The following is a 6,000-nucleotide window of genomic DNA, read 5'->3' on the forward strand; positions in this document are numbered from 1 at the left end:
GAAGACGAGAGCGGTTAGAGGCTGCCCAAAACCATGTGAAACCCTAGAAGGTTGCTTGTCCATGTTTTTGGTCCTTAAGGGGTCTATATATAGTGAGGCAATTAGGGTTATCTAACAAGAAAACCCTAATTTTGTTGCTTAAGCCCTAAGCAACCCATGGAGCCCTTTCCTTAAAGCCTTGGACGATTTCATATGGGCTTCCCCCATAGAATTCGTCCACCTTATAATAAAAGGCAATCCATGGCCCAAATTGCAATTATCTTATAATTACAATTCCAGTCCCTTAAGTTTAATTAATCTATTTTAGTCACAAAACTAATTACCAATTAATTATTGACTAATATTAATTAAACAATATGATTTCTCCTTTAATATATTACTCTCATAATATATTAATAAATCATATTTAATCATTTCTCTTCATAATTCATCCTATCAAGTTGCTTTGGTGAAGGCAACCCAAAAGGACCATGCACCATCGGGTCAAGTACATACCAAAATAGTTATGGACTTAGACACTAATCCAACAGTCTCCCACTTGGATAAGTCTAATAACTATGCTGCGTATGACTTCAGATCCTGATCTGCAATCGTAGCTTTCCAAAGCCGCTGTCAACTCTGATCCTATCAGATACGCGTGTCCTTTAGATAAGGGATCATATATTCCTCCATTCTAGATATCGTATGAGACATGATTTCAAATCATTCTCTTTGTACTATATCTCGATTTCCGATTTATGACGACTGACTAATTGACCAAATCAAATTAGCCCTAGCCAGGCCGAGCATTTACGTTTGTCATCACTAAATCATCGAGGGGCCCAAAGATATCGCTTTTATCCTACTTTGGATAAAAGGAACGGATAAACTTTGATACAATGCTTGCTTGCACTCACTCACCGAATCACACACAACAATATGTTTTATAATACCAAGTTACTAGTGCGTTTACATATTATCAATGTGCAACCGATTCGCAAGATACAACTCACACATCTCGGTTTCAAGAATATAAGATGTTATTGTCTCACCAATCACTCGTGATACAATTCATAGAGTGATCCAAGTGAGCGTCGGTTTAATCTAATGCTCAAATTCATATTCATAAGCACTCATGAACGTTGCAGCAAACATTTGCTTATGTCTAATACTCTTTTAGACAATCCACACACCAATTCACGACAGTCTTCATTCATATCTACTTCCAACATATGAACGACTGTGGCCCGTTCGAATAATTCGATTATTCTTAATAAATTCAATTATTCTGGAAGTCAAAACATGCAAATGTGAAACACAAGAATAATACTAATCCCATATGGCCTCAAACCTTTGAGTATAAATAAAACTCCTATTATTTATCACCATATCGATTACTCATTATTTGTCATTTTGGGTAATCAACTTCTTACTTGAATTATTACACTTGTCCCATGCTCCTAGCATGCACACGATGTTTACCTATGGTTCTTACTTTGTGAAATAGATCACATTGAACACATTTCCAATCATTCTCATTTCACAACTCCAAATCCTTTTTCATAAGTGTGAGAATATCAAATTCTTGTTACTTATAAAATATGCTAGATTCTAACATTCTATGCAATGATCCTTTTATAATGTCACTGCACCAAAGTCACAAAGACTACTGCCAATGATATTACAAAGTCGTCTATCGTACATTATTACAAGATAATTCCTTAGATATGATGTCTCTCACTCAAAGTACATTCCTTTGAACATCCTTTTGCATAAAAGTTTCTAATCTAGACATAGATTTTCAATATTCAATTCCCAATATGGACACGCTTCCATATTTTCCATATGACAACTCATTCTTAATAGAATCTTATCTATTCGTAATGATGTCGATACGGTCCATCTAATATGGAAACATTTCCATAATTCCCATATGACAACTCATTCTTAATGGAATCTTTTCTATAATAATGTTGATATGGTCCATTCAATACCATGCTTCCAACTACTCACAAGCAACCAATCTTCGTCAAACTTTGGATTGTCCTTTGATAGTTGTTTAATTATTTTAGTCAAAACCGATTCTATTCCCTTTTCCCTCTAAATGCGCTAGACATTTGGAAAATTTTAGAATGGTCAAATATTAAAGCATTTGCAATCGATCCTATACTCGAAGCGTATGGGACACGATGCATAATGTTTTATTAGCTATGTTCTCAAAATTCGAATTACGAAGAGGAATGTCGTAATCATAATCGAAATTTTAAGAACACACTATGTACCTTTGACCAAATTTATTAACATTTCTCAACCTAATCCTCTAGATTTGAAATGAAGCATAATATTCTCTCCCTTAATTATAGCAAAACAACTTTACAACCCTTACGACTTTGCAAGGTATAACTCTTGTTTTCTATAATTAATATTGCCAACTTGCAATACTTTCCATAATAATCATACAATCATAACTCTTATGCTCCCACTATCATGATGATTACTATAAAACATAACACTTATGCTCCCACTAGCTTCGACATGTATTCATAAACATCTTAACTTTCAGAAAAACAATACCTATTGAATTTCTTAAGTCCATGTTTCTAATACTTAATGCTTTGATAATCTTTTATCAAAACTTCTTGAACTTATACACCTTTTCCTTAGATAGTTCATATGTGTGTGTAAACAATTGTCAAACCTCACAATTCAAATTATGGAAAGGGATACCGTAACCATAATCGAATTCGAGAATGCAATTTTACAATCACTATCTTCTTTAAAATCTTTCTTAGTGAAAGCATTTCCTCACAATCATTTTCATGAAGGAGGAAATCTAATGACACTTAGATTTAAACGGTGTATTTGTTCCTATCCATGTGAATTTGTCAAAACCAAAGTTTACGAAAAATTCAAACTCATATGGATCGAACTTTCTTGATCTTGATTTCTTGCCTTCATGGTAGCACAGCTGCCCACCATGTCTTCCAAGTAGTTAAGCAGCTCACCTTTTCCTATCAATGTAATTTCCATTTATCAAGGTCTTTGCCTTTTATGCATTCAAATGAGAACTCATAGGAATCACATGCATAATTAACTCAAGTGGAACCGCACAGAAACAAAATAATGTCAACAAAATAGGTTGTAAACCTCAACTCGTGTGCTAGTGATGATCGATAAGGTCTATTTGATTTGTTCTTGAAGCCTTTCAAGACCAATAAGACTCCCACTGACTCCTTGACATATAAGATTCTCTTGTCAATAACCATTTCTTGACAAACAAATATTCAAGAGTTAGTGTAGCTTTTATCAAAACACTTCATAAATTGGTCCTAGTTGGTCTTTGTCTTATCCAAGACATCACAACTTTCCATATTTGATGAATATTATAAACGTTCTTAATACTTATCACTCAATGTCACAATCTTAACTCTAAGACTTGTTTTGGAACGAAGTATGATTGACTTTCTGATTTAACCATTTCTTCAATTCTTGATTCCTCTTCTTAGACATACAATTGCACTAAGACTCGCGTAGAGGATCAATTGAGATATGGTTCTTAATCATTAAGACTTATCATAAAGCATAAACGGTACTCTCCCTTCTTCTTAGAATTGAGAAACTTTTATCTTTCTGCCTACTTGATTCTTCTTATTCGTTTTGCTATTGATTTAAACTTTTTCAATCAATTCATAATTACACTTAATCTTGTAAGTATAATCATATTTACTAAACCTTTAGTAAATCATGACGAATATCATTGTTACTCTTATGGTGGACTTGATCAACACGCAACTTTGTGTGCTCGATCTCCTAGTCCTTCACTTGACACTTTGTCAATGAATTAGTCTAATTTCCAAAATATGAAAATTTTCATTCATCGTGCAACCGCGTTGCATGATTCCAAGTTTCTATCCAATTGAACCTTGGGCAATGAGAAACTCTCCCTATTTGGTAAACTCTCGACTTTCCATAAATAACATAATAAGAACCAAATCCATTATTGCTAATAATAGAAACATTCAAACATCAATTTTTCATATACGCCATTGTAAGGATAACTAAATAATATAAAATCAAAATTTATTTTATTGCAGAAAAAATTTGTCCTTACAATGCAATTCATTGAAAAACTATGCTAATACATCTTTCTTAGCAATCTAATTCTAACTCTAAGTAGTAGCTTAAGAATCTAATCTTCGAGAAATGCAATCAAAATCCATTCCTTCACGGTTAGATTTTGCTCATTTCTTCCCTTAAGCTTCCTTTCTTTTCTTCGATCCTACAAAACATCAATTGTAATCTTATCACATTATGTATTAAGAATCTAGAATAGAAGCTTAAAAGAGTTAGTCAATGGATTTTACCTAAAGCAAAGCCATACGTTTTGACTCTCCCATCTCTTAGATCTCTTAGGTAAATAGGGCAGCTTCGTCTCCAATGCCCCTTCTCTTGGCAATAAAAGCAAATTGACTCTTTTTGAACATGACATGGAACTACTTCAGACATTGCCTTTCTATTATGATCAAACTTTTCGACCATAGCATGTCTTTCGTTGCCATTGTCTATATCTGTAGAGGTCTTGAAGGCAGATTCACCAATCAACTTTGCTTTTCTATTGCGCCAAACCATTGCTGATTCAGCAGCAATAAGCATATAGGTGAGATCTATAAGGGTCACGTCGCGGTTCATCATATAGTACTCTCTTACGAACTCACTATATGAGTTAGGAAGTGACTGAAGAACCCAATCAACAGCCATTTCCTCATAGACAACTGATCCCAACATTCTTAACCTATCAATGTGTGACTTCATCCCTAGGACGTGTGCACACACCGACTTTCCGTCTTTATGTTTACTTGCCAAAAGGGCTTGAGTCATCTTGAACTTTTCAAGCCTTTGAACTTGTGGGTTAGGGAGAATAATTGGAGGAGGTGGAGGAAGTGAAGCATGATTTCTTGTTCCTTGATCGAATCGTGGAATACCATCTTCATGTGGAATGCTTGTTCCACGGGATTTGGGAAGACCATAGTTGTCGAACTTTGACATCTACAAAACAGGAGAAAACGAATTCAAGTTAGTTGATTGATTGAGTCCTTAGCAAATCACCCAAATGAGATACTAAGGCTAGGACCCAACACAATATTCTACAACTCGGGAGAGGGATGCCGTAACCCTAATAGCAGAATATTTGAAGGTAAGTGAATGACGATTCACTAATTTCCACCACGAAAAACGAAAAGAAATTTAAGTTTTAAATCTATGAAAACTCCTAGATCCTTTGAGATTCATTGAACTTTCAATGGCATGTTTAAATCTCGATATGCCCCTCTTGTTTGTGACTGGGATGCTGAGGATCACAAAGCGGGTGTGAATAACCATGCAAACTTACATGGTGCCCTCACATGTTACAGTCACCTATTCGATGTGCCGGTAAACCACACACGCTCCACCGAACTATGACAAACATTGAGTCACCCTTTGCTACCTTTGCGTAGAACCATTTAGTGTGCCGGTAAACCACACACGCTCCACTAACGTCTTTGCAAGGGCACAAAGTGTAATTTCATGGAATTGCATCAATTCACTTTTGCCTAAGTAACTAAGATTGGGAATTTTATGAAAACATTTAGTTACTTTAATAATTCATTATACTTATAATGGAAGGTTTCATCCTATCCTACCCGTTCGACTAACGACCCTCCACTAGTCAAGAGTGCGGTGGGTAAGAGTGGATACCCATTCAATCGCCATTTTATAGGCAATTTCCTTAAACACCCCTTATAGACCAGCTTCGTGAATGAGACCTACTAACGGTAAGACTGACTTTTACTCATACATATATATATATATATATATATATATATATATATATATATATATATATATATATATATATATATATATAATGTTAGACTTTTAATGTTATATATATAGTATAGGGTGTATTTTACACTTTTAAAATATTAGGTGGTCAAATTTAACAATTATACTTTTAATTCAATTAAATTTTAAACCTAAACT

Source organism: Lactuca sativa, chromosome 5 (assembly GCF_002870075.4).
Source record: "Lactuca sativa cultivar Salinas chromosome 5, Lsat_Salinas_v11, whole genome shotgun sequence".
Taxonomy (NCBI): domain Eukaryota; kingdom Viridiplantae; phylum Streptophyta; class Magnoliopsida; order Asterales; family Asteraceae; genus Lactuca; species Lactuca sativa.